The following is a 24,255-nucleotide window of genomic DNA, read 5'->3' as shown; positions in this document are numbered from 1 at the left end:
CTGGTCTGATCCAGTAGGGTTGTTGTTATGTCACATTTGGCAAACTATCTCCCCCATCATTCCCCTTCCTGCCTTTCTAGAATCCATCTTTTAGCCTTGTATAGGGATCATATTAGGATGCCGTCTTGCCATATAGGGAAGCATATTTTGAGTCGACCTAATTTCTTGGTTGCTTAAGGAACTGAAAGTCCTTTTGAAATCTTTCTTTCCAGCTGTGTGTGTAGCAGTGTTGGATACGAGGAAACCAGGTTATCAAAGGTAATTGCTTTATACCACATCTGCCCCCTTATGCCTCTGAGGAAGGGGAGCAGCTTAAGAATCAAAAGGTTAATTGCTTTGATCTATCCATGCTGACTTGACATGGCATCAGTTGACACATGATCTATTTGGCCTTCTGGAAAGAAAGGAACATTCTGAAATCTCACATGGAGTACTATCTTCTCAGTGGCTCACACCTCCTGGTTTTGTTACCTGATCTCAAAAAACCAAAAAATAAAAAGCCCCCGAAAACAACCCTTGCTTTTATCATTTGGCTTCCCTGGTTGTCTTGAGGCAGTGTAATTTGGCTTTCTATTGATGTTAGGCAGCTGGATTCCTCTGCAACCAGGATGTGAAATGCAGTCAGCGGCCAGGAGAGAGGGGGTAGTCCTGAATTATTTATTAAGAACAACTTACAGGCTTGTGGCCTAACTGTTAACGATCAGCAGAGAGAGCACAGAACATGGATGGGTTGTGGGGGTCCCTATCTCTTACTCTGTCTGAAAGGAAGTTATTGTCTTTCATAGATCAGTGTCAGTAGGGGCATTGTGAAGTGCTTATTCGGATGGGCAGAAACTATCCTGCTAGGGTTAAAGCTGCTTTAGGTCCAGGGACGCGATGCTGGCTGTGGTAGCTTTTCTCTGTCCTGGATTTGCTTTTGCTCCCAGTGGCCTGAAGGATGGTGTTAAACTTCTGCATTTTCCAAATTCAAATTAATGACTTGCATAGCGTACGGGAGCCACACAGACGTTAACAATAAGTAGCAAAATGTCCTGCCAGATTACAGAGAGCACTCCTTTAGAAGCTGAGCTTGTCATATGTCTGGATGAAATACTTCTGCTTTTTGGGGTTGGGAATATTTTTGAACTTGGCAACAATAAGATTTTCAGGCTACTTCTGAATAGCCAGTTCTTGGAGGTTTGTATACCCCAGTCCTAAATGGTTTCTACATAAATATATCATACTGACTTCCGTGGAGCTTCTGTTTGAGTAAGAACAACCGGTGTCTGATGTGGTGTGTGGATGAGCATAAGGGCAAAGATCCAACGCAGCGTTTGGATGGAAGGATTTTTGCCTGTGTGGAGTGCAACTTTTTGCCCCCAACTAGTTCTGTTCTTGGGGGTCCCATGTCCCCCAAGGCAGCATTTTGGGCTACAGTAGGAGAGGGAGGTGAGAAAGCCTTGCTGCACAGGTAGAAACCTGTGGAAACACTGTGCCCAATCCAATAAATTGACAGTGATCCAGTGTGATAATTTATGTGAATCCAGGTTGGAGCATGTAGAATTTTACTGGGTTGGTGTGCAGGACTGTTGGTTGGCTCCTGTTGATAAATCCCAAACCTGTGGCTTCTGAGTTCAAAAAATCAGTTGAGGAAATAATCTAGAAATTGTGATGTGCGTGCATGCATTCTATGCATATACATCAGGACTGTTGTCTTTGCAACTGAATATGCCATTCTGGTTAAACATTGACAAATCTGTAGAATCTTACTATGTGGTTGGATGGCTTACACTATGAATAATTTGTTCCTTTTGCTCACTACTGATATCTTTTGTCACCTACCAAACAAGAATGCTAGGAAGACTTAATTACTGTTGGAACCTTTGCTGAACATTGTATGTATATGCAGTGGTTTTCACACATTATATTGAATCAGACCCCGGTCTGTCAAAGTCAGTATTGTCTACTCAGACCAGCAGTGGCTCTTCAGGGTCTCAAGAAGAGGTCTTTCACATCACCTACTTGCCTAGTCCCAACTGGAGATGCCAGGGACTGAACCTGGGACATTCTGCATGCCAAGCTGATGCTCTACCACTGAGCCACAGCCCCTCCCTTCTATCATTACCCATTAATTTGCATGATTTCTGCATCTCTTGGGATGTACTTTAATAATAAGCCTTATTATTGCTTAGCCTCTTACATTTTCAGCAGTTGAGTAGAAATTCAAGTCACCCTCCATGAACTCCCATGATATGAGGACAGCGGGGGGACGTTAGATTCTAAGAACATGTGGGGCCAGGAATGGGTCATGCACTCCCTCCACACATCTGTATAGCATTTGCGCTTTGTGATGGTTTGTCCCCTTTAAATGCTGGTGTTCTTACAATGTGTTTCCAATTGCCGTTCTAATTGACCCCCTCTTCTGGGGGAGGAGATTTCAGTTTCACTCAAAATTTACTTTTTATACTTTTTACCAATGTGAATCTTTGTTTCTTTTCTCAAGCTTAAATTTGTGTTTTCTGGGTATGTCATTGAGAAGATCTTCCCACCATCCTTGAAGATGCTACTAGCTACATTTTCACAATTTGTAGGGAACATGCCTCCCCTTTCTGCATAGCTGTATCTCCTGTGTTGCTTTCTTTGCCTTATCCTTTTCTCTGCCTTATCAGGATACTGTGTTTATTTTTGTCTGATGGGATGCACCAGGGAAGCCTTTGAAATTCTTGGCAATAGAATGACAGAGTTGCATTCTTCCATCAATGAGAGAATCTTTATGCCATTTCAACTCTTTTCCACTGACATTTCCATTTTTAGAACAGATGCCGCAAGTAGATTTTAGTTCTTTATCACCCCAGAATCACTTCAGGTCGAACAACTTAAATATCTCCTAAGTCAGATTGGCAACTACTGGTAAAGTGAAGGAAGGCATTTTGAATGATTTTGAGTGGACTGCTCTTTTCTGCTAACGGTATTCTAAAGAAAATGTGCTTCTAGAATGAGGCAGCTGTCGCTTTGAAAAGGAGAAACAAACTTGGTGTAGGTTTTGTCATGGACATTACTCCAGCAGGTTCTTGGGATGCAGGAAGGAATCAGCATCCCCCCCCCATTTTCGGGGTGTGGGTGGATAGCTCATGCTGCTTCACCCTGGAAGCACTGGAACTATCATACTACTTTTAAGTGTGATTTGTATCAAGCATAGAAATAACTTCTGTCCTTGGTGGATACTTCCCTTCTGAGGTAGTATGTTGCCTTCTCATCTCCAGAAGAAACATGCATACAGAAGGAGTCCTTGTGACCAAGAGATTCATGCACATAGTATGCCAGAAATGTTAAGCAGAAACTACTCACTCTTCTACTCCATGTAGGATCCCAGGCTTCTGCAGCTAGGAGACCAACTGGGGATGGGCATTAGATAGGTTCTTCTCACTCTGGGATGGAGGGCATCTTGGAGACAGATGGGTGATTCCTTTCCGGTGCTAAGGCAGGCACTTCATGGCCACAAGGAGGAAGCCTGCTTGCTCCTGCTGGTCGGTCATGTACTAGAGATTCCCGAGGGTGCTCCGGTTTTCGCCCCAGGGTGGGGCAAGATGCCCTCCTGTATATAGAGTAGAAGGAACCTTCACTGTAAGTAACCAAGGTCCCATTCGATCACAAGACTAAAACCTTCATCTTTGTCACAAAGGCAACCTGTAGTCTCCTTATCTCCTTGCCAGTCAGAATGCAGGTCAGTGTTGAAATTATATATCGGGCGGGAGGGGTGTTAAGGGATGGGGACCTGGTTGGCCACTGTGTGAACAGACTGCTGGACTTGTGGACCTTGGTCTGATCCAGCATGGCCTTTCTTATGGGACACTTGCCTCAGAACTGAGAACTGTTCTATGACTGATAGCTTGTAAATCCAAAGAATGGGCACATGTAGGGCAATTGTACAATATTTGGAAAGTGGAACATATTGGTGATTTTTGGAAAGGGAAGAGCGATAGCTATGATAATCACGATTGGCGGCAGGGCCAAAGTGGCCCCAAATAATGCTGAAAAAGTTTTTTGGCCCACTTTTATTGCCACCATTTTTTTTACCAGTAAAAAACCCCTACACAACACTAACCCACCAAGGGCTTGGAGACCAACATAATGTAGACATTTTAAAAAATCACTCTGCCTGGGTGATGAGGTCTTAACATAGCTTCTTCCAAAGGATTTGAAGCCCTTCCTTGCACTTCTTTGTGAATGAGAGCCAGTGTGGTGTAGTGGTTAAGAATGTCAGACTAGAATCTGGGAGGCCCAGGTTCAAATCCCTACTGGTGCCATGCAAGCTGTCTGGGTGACCTTGAGCCAGTCGCACTCTCTCAGCCTGTCCTCCATAACAGGGCTTTTTGAGGATAAAATGGAACAATGTAGGCTGCTTTGGGTGGGGGAGGGGGTATAAATGAAATAAATAAATAAATAAAAGGCTGTTGGATTCAGCTCCTGCCATTGTCAAGTTTAAAAGTTTGCTTCTGAAACAGTTCTTCAGGAAAGAAACTGTAATTTGAAAGGTTAAGGTTTCATTGTGGGGGAAGAGAAGTCAGCAAGGAAGTTGCAAGAATGCCTATATCTGTTCATTTTGTGTGCCCTCTGCCTTCTGAAACCTTGGAGTATTCGAAGTCAGCCCAATAGCATTCTTGTTTGCAGCTCCCTATGTTTGAAGAAACTAGCAGTGTGCCTGCTGCCTTTTTCTAATCTAATTTCCTCATCTCTGCAGTGGACATGTTCTTCATCATGTCTGTAAGAAACCAGTCCCAGGTGTCCAATTACTATTGCTGAGCCTCCTCTTCTGGCACAGCTGTTTGGTGTAAACTACCTGGATGTAAAGATAGTGGTCCAAACTACCTGCATGGGGCCTTCCTATGGGATTTGGCTGAAGTGGAGTAAAATTTGTGCTAGGTTACTTCTCGTGGCTTCTTTTGACAAATGGTCAACTACCGTAATGCGCTGGAGCAAGGTGGGGGGGGAAGTGGTGCTACTTGGCTGTTGCAAACAGCTATGTTATCAGGTTATTTTTAGTGAAGCCATCCGCCCCCCCCCCCAGCAAATGACAGAGCCTCTGTTGTGTTGGAAACTTTTATTTTTAAGTTGGTAGCACTAAGGAGTTCCAATCCAGGGGAAAAAGTGGCTTCCTGCATCAGGTTGTCCAGCAGCCAAACCAAGGGCTACATGTGGCTGTGCTCTCTAACACTTGCCTAGAAGCTTGTTCTTCCCCTTTTGGCTCCCTGCAACCAGTTTCTTTGTTGGTTGCAAGTAAGGAGAAAATAAAAGGGCTGCACCAGTCACGAAGAGATAAAAACAAGGCCAACGGTGCAAGTAATGTAAAATTATTTATTATTTCTCAGTTAAAATCCTCTATGCGTTTTGCCAACAGGCTTCTTCCTAGGAATATGTAATATGTAATGTGAAAATACATTACCGAGTTCTCATAAATGGCAATGGTTATTTAGTTAAAATGTGTAAATAAATGAAGCATTGTGTTAACAAATTTGTGCAGTATAATATAAATGCAGTGCTTTGTGTGTGCAATCTGTCATCAGTCCCCTCTTCTAAAGAAACGGGCGGTTACAAATGCAATACTTTTTTTTTTTGACACATTCTGTAACTCCTGAATTTGACACTTAACAAAATTAACGGGAGCTGATTTTCAAATAAGCCTACAGATCTTGTTAGCCCACAATCCTTTTTCGCTAGGCTGCTTGCCCATGCATTACTTAGTTGGCCACTTGAAGCACGTGAATGATCTGAAAAGGAATGAAAATACTCCCCAATTTGCAAAAGCTTCTTTGCCAAATCACTTGGAGGTAATATAACTTGCAATCAGCTGAGTAGCTTTTCAGAATGGCTGCTCTTTTCTGCACTTCATACAGCATAATATCCTCCTTGAGACATGGTAACAAAAACTGTCTGTTGTATTATAAATGAAGGTGGACCATAGATTCATACAAGGGCATTATGATACTGGCCATCTTGTTTTAAATCCCTTCCTTAATAATCCCCGATGCACAATTTAGTTTTTCCCACCAATGTTTGCTGCACACCGAGTTGCTATCTTCATCGAGCTTTCCACCATGATCCTAAACTCTTTCCTGGTCAGTTACTATCAAGTTCAAAAGACTTTGGGAAGCTGAAGTATATGCCATCCACTCACTGGGTCGCTTTTGTCTGCATATTTGTCAAATTCTCTTAAACTCAGAAAAGTTAATGTAACAGGAAATCTTCAAGGATATTCTGTCTTCTCCGCTCCCCCTGCCCCATCCTTAACTGAGGAGCAGGTGGCCTAGATTGTAAAGGATAGGAGTAACTGCATTTGGAGTAAATGTTTCATGACGCCTAGGGTGGGGGGAAGGGCAGGGATTGTTTTCCTGTAAAGCTGGGTTGATGGCAATGCTGTTTGTCAGCGATCTCAGATTAGGAGAGCCTGCATTAAATACAGAGAGAAGCCTTCAGGGAGGTGAGCTGGGGCAGTGTTAGTAGGTGAGCTTCTTCTGTCATCATGTCAAGCGTCCTCCCAATTCTTTACCCCATGTCTTACTTCAGCATTTTGTTCCAGGTTATGAGACCAAAGCACACTTGCCTGGATTTTTAAAAGGTTTACCTGAGTGCCACTAGAAAGCCAAGCTATTTAATGTTGTAACATTAGGTGGATGATGTAAACTTATAATGTGTTCAAACCCAAGAATGAATTCGGCGGTAGATAAGGGTAGGCATAGACAGAGAAGATCAAAGAAGAAGAAGACTGTCTCTAACACTTAAAGAAAAATCAAACCAGCTTACAATCACCTTGCCTCCCTCTCCCCACAACAGACACCCTGTGAAGTAGGTGGGGCTGAGAGAGCTCTAAGAGAACTATGACTAGCCCAAGGTCACTCAGTTGGCTTTATGTGTAGGAGTGGGAAAACCAACCCGGTTCACCAGATTAGTGTCCACCGCTCCTGTGGAAGAGTAGGGAATCAAACCCGGTTCTCCAGATTAGAGTCCACCGCTCTTAACCACTACACCACAAGGAATGAGTGGACTTTCATTGGATGTTGAGGTCCAAGCAGACTTAGGAAAGTGAATTTCCTTAATATAGTATTTACCTATAACTCCTCATGTATGCATTAAATGTATGTTATGATATGAGAAAGCTGGATTAGATTTAGATGAAGGTGGAGTCAAAATTGGGGGGAGGGACATTAACAATTTTAGACATGCGATGATACCACATTACTGACAGAAAACAGCAAAGGTTTGAAACTACTGCTGGTGAAAGGTAAGCAGAAAGTGCAAAAGCAAGACTACAGCTGGACATCAAGAAGACAAAAGTAATGATGACTGGAGAATTAATCAACTCTAAAGTAGACAATATGGAAATTGTGCAAGACTTTCTATTTCTTGACTCTACCATTAACCAAAAGGGAAACTGCAACAACAACAACAATAAAAATGGGAAGGAGGTTGAGACTGGGAAGGGCAGCCATGAAGGAACTAGAAAAGATTAACTGAGGAAGATCCAACATGAGATGGATTGACTCTATAAAGTAAGCCACGGCCCTCAGTTTGTAAGACCTGAGCATTTTGGAGGATATTAATTCATAGAGTCGCCATAAGTTGGAATTGACTTGACGGCACGCACATATGATATGCGATCTATGGAGAGTTGTCTGTGAAATGTGGCTTCTTTGAATGGAATTCACTTGAACATAGTGCAAAGCTACACTTAAAAAAGAGAAATTATTGTTTTGTCTTAACTAGCTATTTAAAAGATATCGACTAATCCACTTCTAAAATGAATGTTTAAACTAGGCTTCCCCAGTATTTTGAAATAAGCCTTCTAATTCTGTCACTCACGGTGTATCCTTTCCAAGTGGATTATTTCTGTGATTTAGCTTGGGGATCATAAGTGATGAGGAGTTTGGATTTGTTAATGAAGTGCTGCTTCTGTTACACATAATTTTCTGTCCTGACGCCCAAGCAGAACACCGATCATCCAGCAGGAATTGCCACTCAAGGTATGCGTGGGAGGATTGCTCAGAGCCATGACCATGAGACTGAAAGTGGAGTGAGTTTGCTTCAGGAGAACAGGAGGGGCCTGCTAGTGAACTGTCCTCTAGCAATCAATTAGGAAGCTGTCTAGCTGGCTGTTCCTGTGTGGAACGTTGGCAGAGTCTTCCAGGAACAGGGCCGACTCATCTGATAGCGTTCACGGCCTAAGCATTGCTATTTGCTCCCCCCCCCCACAGGTTTTACTGGTAGCTGTGGCCTTGAGCTGTAAGATAGACAGGTTGCTCTCTTGCCGTTCGTGCTGCTGTTCAAGAGCTCTTGTTGGATGAAAAGAGGACATGTGTTGGGGCCTACATCTGTCCACCCCCTCCCTCATCATGATTGGTGCATTTATTGGTCTGTGTACAATAGTTTGTGTTTACGCTGCAGCGTTCTTAATTTAACTTCCTGTAAGAACGGGCCCCGTGGCACAGAGTGGTAAGCCGCAGTACTGCAGTCCAAGCTCTGCTCACTACCTGAGTTCGATCCCGACGGAAGTCGGTTTCAGGTAGTAGGCTCAAGGTTGACTCAGCCTTCCATCCTTTCGAGGTCGGTAAAATGAGTACCCAGCTTGCTGGGGATAAAGGGAAGATGACTGGGGAAGGCACTGGCAAACCATCCTGTAAAACAAAGTCTGCCTAGGAAGCGTTGCGATGTGATGTCACCCCATGGGTCAGGAATGACCCGGTGCTTGCACAGGGGACCTTTACCTTTTAAGAATACCAATGCAAGGCATTCCTGGAGTCTCATTTTAAATACTGTGTCTTGTTTTTTTCTGAATATGAAGAGCAACAGAAATGATTGCAGCTATTCATAGGTGTCCAAAGCCAAGATGAAAGCATTGTTGGGACTTGGGAGATTTACAATGCCATTTTAAGAAGTAAATGGGCTTGGAGGGGTGTAACTGAGTTCAGGATCGCAGGAAAAGATGCCCAGGTAGCTAGTTGGGGAGAGGCATGTGGGTGGTACAAGCAGGGAAGGGGACTGAGCACTCTTGTCTCAGCCCCCCCCCCAAACCCTGTAGCCAACCCAGTTGGCAAGTGTATGTGGGGGAAGGGATGATTAGACAGTGGTGATGGGTAGAAGCCCTTAAAGGCATTCCAGTGAGAGTGTTTCTCTAGTCAAGTTTAGCTCACATGTTAACTGATCTCTGCCGGAATTGGAGGGACAACTAAAAATCCATGGCAGCAAATGCATAAAAATGCTATTAAAGGAATATTCATGAGGCACTCTTTGCATCAGCCGATTCTTTTTCCATCTCAGAAGGCATGTGAACATTTGAAAGTGCCCTCATGTAGGAATTCTCAAACACAATTTGCATATTGGGAAGCTGATTTCTTTTAGATCCTCTTTGTCCATTCTGAAATAGCTAATGTACAACTGAAGCATCTCCCTGTTATGAGTGGAGGTGAAGAGAAATTGGCCTATTAAACTTAAAAAAAAAAGAATTTGAGAAGGATGGGTAGTTCTCCAAATAAATGGGATGTAATGATAGTACATGGGAGTTAAGTAGATGAAGGCAGACTGTATGCTAAATCTGGCATCTGTAACTTGCCTGTTCAAATTATTATTTGAATTTGAGAACAGAGAGTGTCTGATTTAATAAGAGGTGTAAAGCTTGCAGGGTTCTCTTCTTAACAATGGTCATTTATTCTGTTGGTTCAGCTGTAACCTCTTGGTTTAGAATTCTTTGTTCCCCTAATTCTTGGGGAGGGGCACTTGTCTTCTTCCTGTAGATCGAGTCAGGCACAGACCATTTAATGGGGAGGGCTTTCAACTGAGCAATGTGTGTGAGATATGTATCCTACTGAGCATATGCTGTGTTTGGGGTCCCCCACCATATCAGATTGACTAGTTACCTGTAGTGGGTACTACAGTGGAGTGTGGTTCACCTCCTTAAGTTTTCAGAGCTATCTATTTCGCCAGCATAGTGTGGAACTCTTCTTATAGCACTTCATGATGCGGTCTGAATTATGTGGATTGCTTTGTAGCCTCTTAAATTTTCTGACGGAGAAACTCTAGTGATTGTCAGTACCCAAGCTGTGATTTGGAATGTGGAGCATAATCAACCAACACAGGTATTTGCTGGTCGTGCTGAGAGTTGTTCTAGTCCATTACACCTTTTACAGTTTTGCATGCTCCGGGATGTGTTTTATAGAACTCCATGAGATGGAATTGGCCTGATCTCGAGGAAATGGAGCATGGACTAATGGTGTGTCTGCAGACAGCAAAGTACTGCCGCTTGTTTCTGTCGGGCATGCTGAACTGAATTCTGTTCTGTGCAGCACTGCTGAACTGAAAGTACGTATGTCAGGCAAGAGTATACGAAGGCCGAAAGCTAAATACGAGTCGCTGTTTTAGCAAGAATCTATAACTCTAATGTTGCAAGTAGAACTAATTTCTACAAAAGGAAGATTGCCCTGTACATGGGAACAGTTCTCTTCTCCCTGCCCCCCCGCCATCCAGCTTTCTGCTTTTGTAGACATATAAGTGGACAGAGGAATTATTGTAACTGTAATTAATCAACATCAGAGTTAATTGACATCACATTTAAGCTTGGCATTCTATTTGTCTTCCTTTAATGTTCACTAGAATCTGTGTTAATATGTCTGCAACTGAGGCTTTTAACAATATTTGAATGCCTTGCAAGGGTCTCGGTTTGGAAGTTCCTGTGCTGAAAAACAGGATTCTTCCGCATGGCTGAGGTTGGGCATGCAGAGTGAACGAATCTCAGTTAGTAGTACAGATCTGCTGACTGGTTTGGAGTACAGGCTTTAAAAGTATGGCAGCTCATATGGCTGCATAAAATATGCTTTAAAAGCTTGTAAAGTAGAAGGCATCTGAGTGGATGGTTTTGTAGTTTTATGTGGGGTCTGTTGCTAAGCCATGCAATTCTGCAAAGAAGAGATCGTAATTCTGTATTTTTAAATTTTCACTTTTTTTTTTTTTGCTAGAGGAGAGAAGAAATGAAGAACATGGTGCAGAAATTACAGCGAACGTCTAATAGGGACAATAGAACAGTGTGTCCCCAATTTATGTAACTGAGGCGTACTATTCCGTTTTATGTTCCTGAATATAAATCAGAGGCTAACCTACGTTTGATGCTAAAAAGGTTACTTTTACAGTGAAAGAGTAAGAATTGCCCACCCTTATAGAAGCCTATCCTGTGTGTTCCGGTGTGAGGTGCTTATCTTGGGGGTGCTAACAAGGGTTAGGATTGGCAATGCAATTGGACTATTCTAGTGTTACTCAATTAAAATGTACCTTGTGGGTTTTGGGGTTTTTGCTTGGCATGCAGGTGTCACACTCTGCCATCCTGATGCTCCCTAAAGCTCTGCTCTCATTCCAAATATGATGGTGCTTTGACTTCTCAGACTGTCCCCTGGAGGCTTTCTTATGTGTTTATTGAGGTCATGCTATGGGACAGTATTTTGCACCAACTTAAACTAGTGCTGTCTCATGCTGGATTCTGAAAAAGGAAAGCCAATTTTTGAATACAGAGGTTGTTAGCTCACAAGAGAAAACTGTTAAGTGTGGAGATGCTGATGTCCCCAATTCCAGATTAGCAGTAAAAACTAAGGATGCTTGCAGCCCTTTACCTGGTTGTGAATTGCTAGATTTTATTGCATATTCCAAGAGTGCTGCTTCTTGTCAACTGCTTGTAATGCTGATCCAGGTGGCCTATTGGAGGAAGGCATATGGCCAGCCTTCTTCAGTCACTTCTTTAGACCTGTGTGTGTGTGTGGGAACAAGAGAGCATGCGTGTGTGAGACAGAGAAATAAAATGGGGAAATCAGAAAATTGTAGGAAGGAAATGCCTGGCAATTGTCTAATGGCTGATAGGGTTTGGTTTTAATTAAAGGTAAAGCACCGGGTTATGGTTTATATGAATGTGACAAAACAAGTTGCTGCTCCACCTTGTGTGCAAGAGTGTATTTTTATAAAGGTAGAGGCTATACTATAACAAAATGATTCAGGAAGGTGCTTTTTATAAAAAGGAACAGGACTGTGAACTATAACTGTGTATAGTATGTATTATTTGTTTGCTGTATGTATTTTGCTGCTGGCACTGCTTTGTTTTTATACTGACGTAATACCATTTTCTGCATTATTTACTATATCATGCCTAATAATGCTTTGTTTCAGACTGCTGTAATCCTGGTCTTATTACATTGCTTATTAGATTATTATTGCATTGACTTAATACTGTGTAAATCGCCTTGAATCTAAGTGAGAAAGGTGGACTATAAAAAAGGAAGTAGAATAGAATAAACGGATGCTTGAAACAATGCATGCAGGTTGGCGGGTCAGGCACCTTATGCCTTTTTGCAAAATGACGTGCAGCTCTTTTGCCTCTAGACCAGGGGTGTCAAACTCAATTGTTACGAGGGCCGGATATGACATAAATGTCACTTGGATGGGCCATGCCTCACTAGCCCAGATCGAGAGCGGTGTGTGTGTGTGTGGCTGCCTTGGCTGGCTCACAAGCCGGATAAGAGCTCTCAAGGGGCTGGATCCGGTCCACGGGCCTTATGTTTGACGCACCTGCTCTAGACTCCCAACCACACACACCTATGCATGTATGGAAGAGCTGGCTTTGGCCCTGAAGCCTTCTGTTGCAGACCCCCTAATGGAGCGCTCTTACATGAACGGTGATACGTCTTTCCCCCCTCAAAAAATTCATTATAAAAAACGAGAGGAGGGTGAGAGCACCTTACTACAACAACAAAAGTTGTTCTGAACACTTAGTTCCTCCCCCCCCACACATCGCCAAGCCTTTCTTGTTGGTGATTAAAGATGAATGCCTAATCTTTTCCTGTCAGTAACTGTCTCCCATCCCGCTTCTCCATGCATTGACATTAAATCTGCTGGTTGTCAGTTCTCAGTGTGTAGCCATGGGAACTCTGATGTCACTGACGAGAGCTTGTGACTTTTATTCCATGCAGGAAGGATGACTAGTGAGGATGGGGCGGCTGGTTGGCGGGCTATTAATTATTGTAAATCCCAGAAATAGAGTAGCAGAGAACCATCTGGTGGCTCCAATGCAGGATTCTTGATAAAGATATTTTATTTCTTTCCTCCCATCCCCAGTACATATTATAAGCACAACTATTTCCCATGGAAGAAAAATGCTGGGGTGTGCTTTCTTTGCTGGAACGAAAAGGGGAGTGTAATGGTTAATGTCTAGTAAGCACTTTGAGAGATTAAAAGAGCTATTTATTCTTGTGGTTCCAGCAGAGGAACTTGTTGAAACGTGGCAGAGCTCCTGTCACTCAAAGTGATTGCCTTTGGGGAAACCTCTGATTGACAAATGAAGGTGCTGAGCTGGGTTTAGGGGCATAAAAATACTGTTCCAGAGTAGAATATGCAAAAAAATGGCTTTCTGGAGAAATTCTTTCTCTTGGTCTTCTGAAAATCCTGACCTCTGGACACTGGCTTTGTCTGCAAAGTTGTGTCTCACAGGAACAGGAATGAAAATTCTAGCCCTGTGCAAAATGATGGTTGAGTTCTAAAATTCTGTATCTTTTCCATATCTACAGTGTTCTTGCCTAATTTTTCTTTCGTGAGTTGCATACGCTTAAGTGCCTCTTTCCAAGGCATGTTGAATAGAACCTAGTTGCATGAGTAGCAAGTTCACAATATTGCTCCAACATCAAGAGCCATGAGGCCAAGACGTCTTGTGGTGATCTATCCCCACTGTACAAAATTATTGTGTGCTTTTGGGGGTTGTAGTTTCCTCTCATAGGATGCTGTGTGGCTTGGAGCAAAATATCCCATTGAATGTAATTATGAAAGTTCATTCTTTTATCTGGTGTTTATGATCTTTTCTGAAATCCAGTGATAGGCAAATCCTGAAATGTGTATCCAAAGCAAGCTTCAAATACAAAACTTTAGTTCATATTCTCCAGTTTGCCAATTGCAAAATTTCAAAGAACAGGCTAGCATACTCTTTTTTATTTCATGTACTGAGGGAAAGAGAAGCCATGCATTTAAAAATCTGTAATCTGTATATTGCTGTGGGGACATTAAACTGGATTTGCATCAATATATTCATTAAATGTTTCAAAGCAGACTATTGCATTTCATTTGCCTATAATTAGTCATACTTAAAGTTCTTGAAAGTATATGTTTTCATGAATTCTATTGCAGATATTCGAGTTAAAAAAAAAGGAAGTATAGTTTGGTGACAGATATGGTCTTGTTCCCTAAATAAATTTGTATTTAATCCTGAGCTTGTCCTTGAGAATGAAAGCAGAAACCTGTGTTATTACCCCAGAGGGAAGTCCTCCTTTGTAGCCCTCTTATCACAGAGTTTGAACAAAGTTCTCGAGAAGCAAGGAGGTTGTGATTTTTGTTTTTGGACGCCTTGTGGTGTGATGCATGTTTGTCTCTGGCGCAAATGGGAAGAAAGGGCAGTCTGTTCTTCCTGGCTTCTGTGCGTCGCAGTGATACTCGCCCAGTGGCTTGGGAGTCATTTGTGGCTCTTCTGAGCACTGTTTCCCAATGTGGCATCCACCCCATGTTCTTGGGAAATGGGCAAGGCCTCAGCCTAGTAGTGTGTACATTTGGCAGGCAGTTCACACCTTGAAACAACTGCCACCCCGTGGTCCTCCCTGAGCTGTGGGCCTTGTGCCAAGGATAGAAGTAAAGGCCTGTCGTGTCCAACAGTCCCCCACGCTTCTTTGGAGATTCTGCACCCAGACAGCTGCTGGGAGGGAGAGCAAGCTGACCCCGGTAGGGTAGTGGTGGTTTTTTCTTCCCTTTCTGCTTGTTTATGAAGCAGTCATATGTAAAACACAATATGTGTTTACTTAGATGGAACTTTCAACTTAAGTAGACCTAAACAACAACAACAACAAAAAACCATGGGAAAAGCTTTTGCTAATGAGCCAGTCCTGTACAGTGGACTGACTTGGATGGCGAGATGAAGTATTTACAGCAAAAGCAAAGGAGAGTGTTACGGATACTGTGGACTGCAAAAAAAAACCCCAAATCAGTGGGTTATAGATCAAACCAAGCCCGAACTGACCGTAGAAGCTAAACTGAGGCTGTTGTACTTTGGTCACATTATGAAAAGACAAGAGTCAGTGGAAAAGACAGTCATGCTAGGAAAAGATGAAGGCAGCAGGAAAAGAGGAAGACCCAACAAGAGATGGATTGACTCTATAAAGGAAGCCACCGCCCTCAGTTTGCAAGATCTGAGAAAGGCTGTTAAAGATAGGACACTGATTCATAGAGTTGCTATGAGTTGGAAGCGAGTTGACTGCACTTAACGCATGCACACACACACGCACACACGCAGGAAAGGGCTTATCAGTATGACAGACTATGAATGGCACTGAAGCCACTTTCTGGTGGCTCTACACTTTCTCTTCCTCCTGCTTACTCTGTTCGCCCTGATTTTTAAAATTTTATTCCAGTGCTCCTGGTCTTGTTGCTCAGTCTTGTTGGCAGGGTAGTTGCTGCTGGCTGCTCTGATGTTGCAAGTTCGCCTGTCCCAGCTAGGTCACCTGATGACATAAGGCATTTTACCGAATAAGGGACGGGCAATTCTTGCTGCTCACAATCACAAATGATTGGATTAAGACAGGTATAATCTAGGCTTCTTCTTAACAGGTACGCCTTAATCCCACTACCTTTTCTTGAGCAGTGCGGTTTTGTCTCTTGAGCAGGCAGTGTACCTTTCAGCCTGCAGCCTTCTTGAGGCATCGTATGCCAAAGGCGCTGTAAGGGTGGCCCACTTGATCCTTTGCTGCGCAGATGGATGAGGGAGCAAACTGTCCCTCAGCATGACTGCAAATATGTTAACTTGTTGAAAGGTGGCATAAAAGTCAGAGTCAGCCCAGGCTCGCTGCCTCGGAGCTATGATTTAGTAGGGGACCCAAGGGCTTGTTGCAGCTGGGAGATTCTGTTGTGGCCTTTAGAAAATCCTTCTCTGAATTGTTAGTGATTCATGCTGGAGTCTATTAATAGCTGTGCTCCACCTGCTAAGGTGTGAAAGTCAAAGGCAGTGAGCTATTGGCTGCTGCTGTGCTTCAGTCCAGAGAGTGCTGCTGGTGACCTAGATGTGTGTCCTTCCAGCTGTCACTGGGCAACTTTTGATTTGTGCCCGGCAGAACGGGTGGAGACGAGGAGAGTAGAAGAGCGTTCGGGAGTAGAGGACTTTTACAAGTAGTGAGAGAACAGTATTTTGCAGTGCGCACAGTTACTAAACTATGCCAGGCAGTCTGTATTCACAGAGTTGTTGGGGCTTGTAGATGTGCCTGTTAGTAATGGACTTCTTTCAAAATAGAAATCCAGGAAGCAATATTTGGAAGGATTGGTTCTTGGGAATCTTGTGTGGAATATCCAGGGTCAGTGTTTTGCTCATGCAAGTTCACTCAATTCCAGGCCAGCTGTCTCCGAAACAAACAGATGGTCTTTGCTCTTCTTACTCTGCGTGGATGTTTACAGATCTCAGTGGCATTCTGTGAAGAGGGGAGTGTGCTTGATGGAAAACCCGAACCTCATGATTTTAAACAGTTCCGTCTTCACTATTGTCCCTCAGACTGTCTGCCAGTTGACTTCAGCATCATCCCTCTGTTTTGTCTTGCACATTTAGAGTTGTTTACTGTGGGAGCATTTGGACATTGTATTTATTTATCTTATTTATAGTCTGTTCTGGGAAGACTCAAGGCAGATTACAGGATATAAACAGTGCAATCAGATAGCATAAGATGGCCAATGAACGGCTGCAATAGGACGAGGGTTAGAGAACTGGAGAACAATTCAAACAACAAACTATGTAAGGCAAGGTATACTATAAACAATACAGAAAATGGTTTAAAAGGTAAAGACAAGGCAGTAAAAGCTAGTGATGGCTACAGTAATTGTAGTAGCCTGCAATCCTATTCCATTATAAAGGTGCCTTTCTGAGCTTTTCATTCTAAAAGGTAAAGGTAGACCCATGGAGTGATGTCACATCACCATGTTTACTAGGCCAACTGTGTTTACAGGGTGGTTTGCCATTGCTTTCCCCCGGTGTCTACTCTTTACCCCTAGCAAGATGGGTACTCATTTTACCTAACTCGGAAGAATGGAAGGCTGAGTCAACCTCGAGCCAGCTACCCAAAACCTACTTCCGTCTGGATCAAACTCAGTTAGTGAGCAGAGCTTTGACTGCAGTACTGCAGCTTACTACTCTGCACCATAGGGGTTTTCATTCTACTTCTGTTCTAATCTCTTTTTTTTAAAATGCCCTATTGAGTGGGTCATAGAGACCATTTCACTCCTGTATTTGCCCATCTACACTGGCTTCTGATCTATTTTCAGGCCAAGTTCAAGGTGCTAGTGTTGACGTTTAAAGCCCTTCATGGCTTGGGACCAGCATACCTGAAGGACTTTTACAGGCTTACCAACTGCTACTGTCATTTTCTGAGGCCCTGCTTTGGGTGCCCCTCCCTTTTAAGATTAGGTGGGTGGTAACCCAGGAGAGGGCCTTCTTGATCGTGGCACCGAAACTCTGGAACTGTCTCCCCAGAGAGACTGCTTGACCTCTTCTCTTGCTATCTTCTGCCAGTGGATAAAGCCTCTTTTTTTTGTCTTGTCTGGTGTTCCCTCAGTGATACCTCCTTCCTACCCTGTTTTTAATTGTTGTTTTTATGTATGTGTATTTTGTTATATTAACTTGGTTTTAATTATTACGTAAGTGTTTAACCTGTTAGCTGCCTTCCTGGTCCTGATGAGGGCAGAAAGGCAGGGTATAAATTGTGTAAATAAAGTGTGGGAGCCATCCAGATCTCCTCAGGCAAGCCACTCCACAAGGTGGGTGCCACCACTGAGAATGTGTGTGAATGTGCAGCTGTTAGGGTTGCCAGGTGCCTGGTGGTTGCGGGCAACCCCCCACCAATTCACCTCCTGTTCGCCGACCAGCTGAGGGTCGGCAAGCAAACGTGCACGCGCGCTTTCGCGCCGCATGGCGAGGGGCCTTATACCACTCCAACTGTGAGTGGTATAAGTTTGAGTGGTAAAAGGCCCCCACGATGTGACACTTTCAGATGTAAACCGGAAGTGATGCGCATGTGCGGCCACGTGCGTGATCCCATCAGCTCTGCCCCAGAAGCCTCCCGCTGGAGAGAGGGGTGACCTGGCAACCCTAGCAGCTGCTGATCTTACCCATTTGAGGGTGACATACTAATAAAGTTGCCGGCTCCGGGTTGGGAATTACCTGAAGATTTTGGGGGTGGAGCCTGAGGAGGGCGGGATTTGGGGAGGGGAGCGACTTCAATGCCATAGAGTCCAATTACCAAAGCAGCCATTTTCTCCAGGGGAACTGATCTCTGTCACCTGGAGATCAGTTGTAACCGTGGGAGATCTCCAACCACCACCTGGAGGTTGGCAACCCTACATACTAAACTGACTTCACTCAGATGGGTGCAGCTCTCACAGAGTGGCATATTGGGAGAGGTGATCCTGTAGCTATATGGGTCCTAGTCCATGAAGGGCTTTGTAGGTGACAGCTAACACTTTGAATTGAACTCAGGCGATAATTGGTAACCGATGGAGTATCTTTAGAATGGGGTGACATGCATGTGCCATCTGTTGCCTGGCAGTGACTGGGCTGGAGCGTTCTGTACTAATTGGAGTTTCCGAGTTGTCTTTAAGAGCAGTCAGTGAAGCCCTTGGAACATCTCTGGAGATCCGTATTTGTAGCCAACCATTTCTTCTTCTAGCCTGTAAACATCTGCTCTATTGCTTTCTGTTCCACAGAGGCAAAGTATGTGCCTCCCACTTCTATATAGATACAAGGAACTTTACAGAGGGGGAGGAGTGAGTGGGATATGTACGTGTTGTTCATCACCCCTCCAACCCAGAATGCTAACGCTGTATCCTGTAACAAGGTACAGGCAGCCGCCATTTTTTAAAGAGAGTCAGACTGGTTGACTGTATTCTTTTTTAAAAACTCTTTTGCCAAGAACACTAGAGATCTTCTCTGCTGGTTGGTGGAATCCAGGTCTCCGTTAGTGACTTGGCAGCCATATTGGGAGACCTCCCAGGCATCTTTGTGCTAGAAGGAATAATTAGGGAGCCTACAGTGCTGCTGTGGAGGCAAAATGTATATATAATGTGTGCTCTGTGTAGTAGAGAATATCCTAAGATTTGGATCGAGGGGGCTTCAAGTTTAACTAGAAGCATAAGGACGGCTTCTCGCTTCTTTTTAAAAAAAATATGCTTTTAAAAGAAAGTTTCAGCAGACTGAAACTGGCGTTGTAGGAATTGAATGCTCAGTGCAAGCCCAAACGTGCCTGGAGCAGCTTTTTGGAAGCTTTGCAGATGCTCGTATCTGACATGCAATGCTGTAATTTCCTGATGCTTCTCCACATGTGATCAAAAAGCATAAATAGGAAAAAGTAACAGCATAACTGTTGAACTAGGATTTTAGTGATAAAGGGCAAATTCATTTGAAACAATATATTAACAACTTCCAGATTTAATACAGTGCAGAACCTGACATGCAATTACTCCTTTAAACAAATGAGCTCCATAAACTAACTGTAAACATTGAAAGCCTGTTTCTAGCTTGGGGTGGGGGGAGGTCTGCAGGTATATGCTGTCACTGAGCCCATGGCTGCATTTCTAGAAACAGGAGTGTCCAAACTCCATACGTCTATGGACAATCTCATGCCAATAAGCAGACTGTGTCCTCTGTGCTGGTTCTGTAATCAACCCCGCCTGCAAGGCAGGTAGTCTGAAGCATATCCATTGTGTAATGGGACCTTGGCAAAGTAAAGAACTGTGTCCTTAGTGTCAGATACAGCAGTGCCTGCTAGATGACATTGCCTTGAGGATCTATAAGGAGGTAAAATCTTCATAGCTTGTATTGCAGTGTGGTTTGTAGAGAGCAGTGGCCTGAGACACTGTCCTGTTATCCTAAAGATAAAGGCAAAGTTGGTTTCAGTCTTTCCTGGGATTGCTTAGTGTGCCCTTTTGAGGCCAGCTTCTCTGAGCCTGCGTGCTGCTGTTACTATAATTACCTGGAAGTTGGCAACCCTATTATAGGTGTTGCAGGAGAAAAGTGCCTAGGAACAGAGGCTGCCCACTTTTATTTTGGGGATCTCCTTCCTTGGGCTATGGCCTTTGGGATACGCCTGTGTCAGCAACCACCTCTCCAGTATAAATGAAAATGGCTGCTACGTGGTTTTGTTTTATGGCCAATGGTTTCCTCCTGCCTTTCTCAGTCGTACAAAAGGGGAAAGCCGTATTCTTACAGTCCTTTGTGCCGTAAAAGGGTTGAGTATTAAAAGGTTTCTTGTGGCGTATTGGGCAAATGATTGACGCTAAGCCGAAGCAGGTGCAGGGACTGTGGCGGCTTCCTCAAAGCTATGCCGGGAGGGAGCAACTAAACTGGAAAAACAAACTCTGGGCCCACCCTTTCCCTGGTGGATGTTGAGCTCTTTGGACTGGATGCCAGCCGGTCCTTTGGCTGGCCCACCAGGGTTGAGCTATGGACCTGCAGTCCTAAATTTCTGGTTTCCCTCGAATTCAAATTAATGGGAGGCTTGAAAGCCCGTCTTTCATGGGCAGCCGTCCTCTTGTAGACTGAGGACACGGCCTTAAGAAGATCCAGTGAGGTATATTTGCATATAAAGTAGGGATGTCTGTTTGTATGATAAGGCACATACGTTCCTTACATGCGGCAGGGCAGTGAAAATGAGTGGGAATATCAACAAAGACACCGTTGCTCTCTGCCTGAGAGCCGTTAACGGTTTCCCCCAGTTGCTGTCTCAGCAAGGATAATTCGGCAGCCGCTGTTGACCGGGGGAGGACAAGGAGAGACTACTGGGGCCTTAGTGCTGTGGCACATACAGTGAGGGAAAAAAGTATTTGATCCCCTGCTGAATTTGCCCGTTTGCCCTCTGACGAAGAAATGACCAGTCCATAATTTTAATGGTAGGTTTATTGTAGCTGTGAGAGACAGAATAACAACAGGAAAAACCCCAGAAACCCAGAAGACAAAAGTCAGAGATTGATGTGCATTATAATGAGTGAAATAAGTATTTGATCCCTTTGCAAAAGATGACTTAGTACTTGGTGGCAAAACCCTTGTTGGCAATTACAGAGGTCAGACGTTTCTTGTAGGTGGCCACCAGGTTTGCACACATCTCAGGAGGTATTTTGTCCCACTCCTCTTTGCAGATCCTCTCCAAGTCAGTAAGATTTCGAGGCTGATGTGTAGCTACTCGAACCTTCAGCTCCCTCCACAGATTTTCAATGGGATTAAGGTCTGGAGACTGGCTAGGCCACTCCAGGACCTTAATGTGCTTCTTCTTGAGCCACTCCTTTGTTGCCTTGGCCATGTGTTTTGGGTCATTGTCATGCTGGAATACCCATCCTCGACCCATTTTCAATGCCCTGGCTGAGGGAAGGAGGTGCTCACCCAAGATTTGACGATACATGGTCCCGTCCATCTTCCCTTCGATGCGGTGAAGGCGTCCTGTCCCCTTAGCAGAAAAACACCCCCCAAAGCATAATATGTCCCCCTCCATGTTTGACGGTGGGGATGGTGTTCTTGGGGTGGTAGGCAGCATTTCTCCTCCTCCAAACACGGCGAGTTGAGTTGATGCCAAAGAGCTCGATTTTGGTCTCATCTGACCACAACACTTTCACCCAGTTCTCCTCTGGGTCATTCAGATGTGCATTGGCAAACTGCTGACAGGCCTGTACATGTGCTGTCTTGAGCAAGGGGACCTTGCGGGCTCTGCAAGATCTCAGTCCTTCGCGGCGTAGTGTGTTACCAACTGTTTTCATGGTGACTATGGTCCCAGCTGCCCTGAGATCATTGACAAGTTCCCCCCGTGTAGTTCTGGGCTGCTTCATCACCGTTCTCATGATCTCCACGAGATGAGATCTTGCATGGAGCCCCAGACCGAGGGAGGGTTAGGGTTAGGGTTGTCACCTTCTCACCAAGCTGCTTGGCAATAGTCTTGTAGCCCAGTCCAGCCTTGTGCAGGTCTACAATATTGTCCCTGACAGCCTTGGACAGCTCTTTGGTCTTGGTCATGGTGGCTAGTTTGGAATCTGATGGATTGATTGCTTCTGTCGACAGCAGAACCCTAACCCTAACCTGGCTGGTTGATAGGAGATCAAATACTTATTTCACTCATTATAATGCACATCAATCTCTGACTTTTGTCTTCTGGGTTTCTGGGGGTTTTCCTGTTGTTATTTTGTCTCTCACAGCTTCAATAAACCAATCATTAAAATTATGGACTGGTCATTTCTTCGTCAGAGGGCAAACGGGCAAAAAAATACTTTTTCCCCTCACTGTAGCTGCTGAATGGCTAGCCGTGTCCAGGTCCATGCCAGGCCCTGCTAGCCATTCGGCAACCCTGGGATAGCAGCCCCAGTGCTCCTGCTGCCACCTTCTGACGCTGCTGCAGGAACAAAGACCTGTGCTAACAAGTCTAATGAAAATGTGTGGTGTTTCTACCACACATACACAAATTGCACATCCCTAACGTCAGCACGACCCTGACCTGGATGGCCCAGGCTAGCCTGATCTCGTCAGATCTCAAAAGCTAAACAGGGTCAGCCCTGATTAGTATTTGAATGGGAGACCACCAAGGAATACCAGGGTTGCTGTGCAGAGGAAGGCACTGGCAAACCACCTCTGTTAGTCTCTTGCCATGAAAACCCCAAAAGGGGTCATCATAAGTTGGCTGCAACTTGAAGGCACTACACACGCGCGCACACACACACACACACACACACACACACACACACACACACACAACGTCAGCATGAGCATACTCTCACCTTGAATTTCCTAACCACTTTCTCCAACGTCTGTGTCTCCTACGCGAGTCCGAAAAGAATTCAGGATACTGCAATGGGTGTTGTGGGCACTTGGGGGGTGGGGGTGGCTTTAATATTAATTATGGCTGTGTCCTGGGACTGTATTTTTGAACTGAAAATATTCAAACAGCCCTCTAGTTTAGTGCCCAACCCAAAGTGTCCCCCCAAATATAACCTTCTGTCACATTTTATTTTTTTGTCTCCCCCTTTCTCCCGTCACATCAATGTAAATGCTGTAGTTTTTGCTGTGTCAAAACCAGAGTAAATTGCATTGTCGTTGGAGTGCATTAAAAAAATTTAAAAGGAGGGAGTAGCATCTGAGCATGTGCGAAGTTAATTTTTCTCTAGCACTAGTGTGTGTTTTCTAATCAACCTTGAGTTGTGTGGAGTGGGTCCATAAAGTTCACTCTTTGTATAATGAGGAAAAGGATATTGCATTAGCATGTCTGTGTCGCTTGGAAAGAAGGCGACTAAGGGGAGACATGATAGAGGTCTATAAAAGTATGCATGGTTTGGAGAGAGTGGGCAGGGAGAAGCTTTTCTCCCTCTCTCATAATACTAGAACGCGGGGTCATCTGCAGAAGCTGGAGGGTGAGAGATTCAAAACTGATAAAAGGAAGTATTTCTTCATGCAATACATAGCTAAATTGTGGAACTCCCTGCTCCAGGATGTGGTGATGGCTACCAACTTGGAAGGCTTTAAGAGTGGAGTGGACATGTTCATGGAGGAGAGGGGTATTCATGGCTACTAGTTAAAATGGATACTAGTCATGATGCATACCTATTCTCTCCAGGATCAGAGGACCATGCCTAATATGTTAAGTGCTGTGGAACACAGGCAGGAAAATGCTGCTGCAGTCGTCATGTTTGTGGGCTTCCTAGAGGCCACTGTGTGAACAGACTGCTGGACTTGATGGGCCTTGGTCTGATCCAGCATGGCTTTTCTTATGTTCTTATGTGTGTGCCGCTAAGTCACAGCTGACTTATGGCGACCCTGTAGAGTTTTCAAGGCATGTTTGAGGTGGTTTGCCATTGCCTGTGTGTTTGCCATTGCGGTGGTTTGACAGGTGGTTTGCCATTGCCTGTCTGTGCGTAGGCTGAGAGAGTTTGGAGAGAACTGTGACTGGGCCAAGGTCACCCAGCAGGCTTCATGTGGAGGAGTGGGGAATTGAACCTGGTTCTTCAGATTAGAGTCTGCCGCTCTTAACCACTACACCACGCTGGCTTTATATGTGTATTTGTTTTTGTGTATTGGTTACAAATGTGTATTGGTAAGGGAGGCGTTGCTCAGACATCTCTTGATCTGGGTCCTTTCTGCAGCAGCCTGGCTTATTCTTCCTTTGCCTTTGTTTGTTTTGCAGAACCGTGCCTCTGATCACCCACCCAAGGAAC

At 44.3% G+C, this 24,255-nt stretch overlaps 1 protein-coding gene across 1 annotated transcript in view; it reads right to left on the bottom strand.

Moving 5' to 3' along the window:
* RPS14 (ribosomal protein S14) overlaps positions 1-24,255 on the bottom strand; it is a 155,720-nt gene that overhangs the window by 67,358 nt on the left and 64,107 nt on the right. The gene's annotated exons all lie outside the window — the stretch shown is intronic.

The sequence above is a fragment of the Euleptes europaea genome, chromosome 1, assembly GCF_029931775.1.
Source record: "Euleptes europaea isolate rEulEur1 chromosome 1, rEulEur1.hap1, whole genome shotgun sequence".
Taxonomy (NCBI): domain Eukaryota; kingdom Metazoa; phylum Chordata; class Lepidosauria; order Squamata; family Sphaerodactylidae; genus Euleptes; species Euleptes europaea.
Note: the sequence above shows the minus strand (reverse complement) of the source record. Positions and strands in the feature narration are given on the sequence as shown.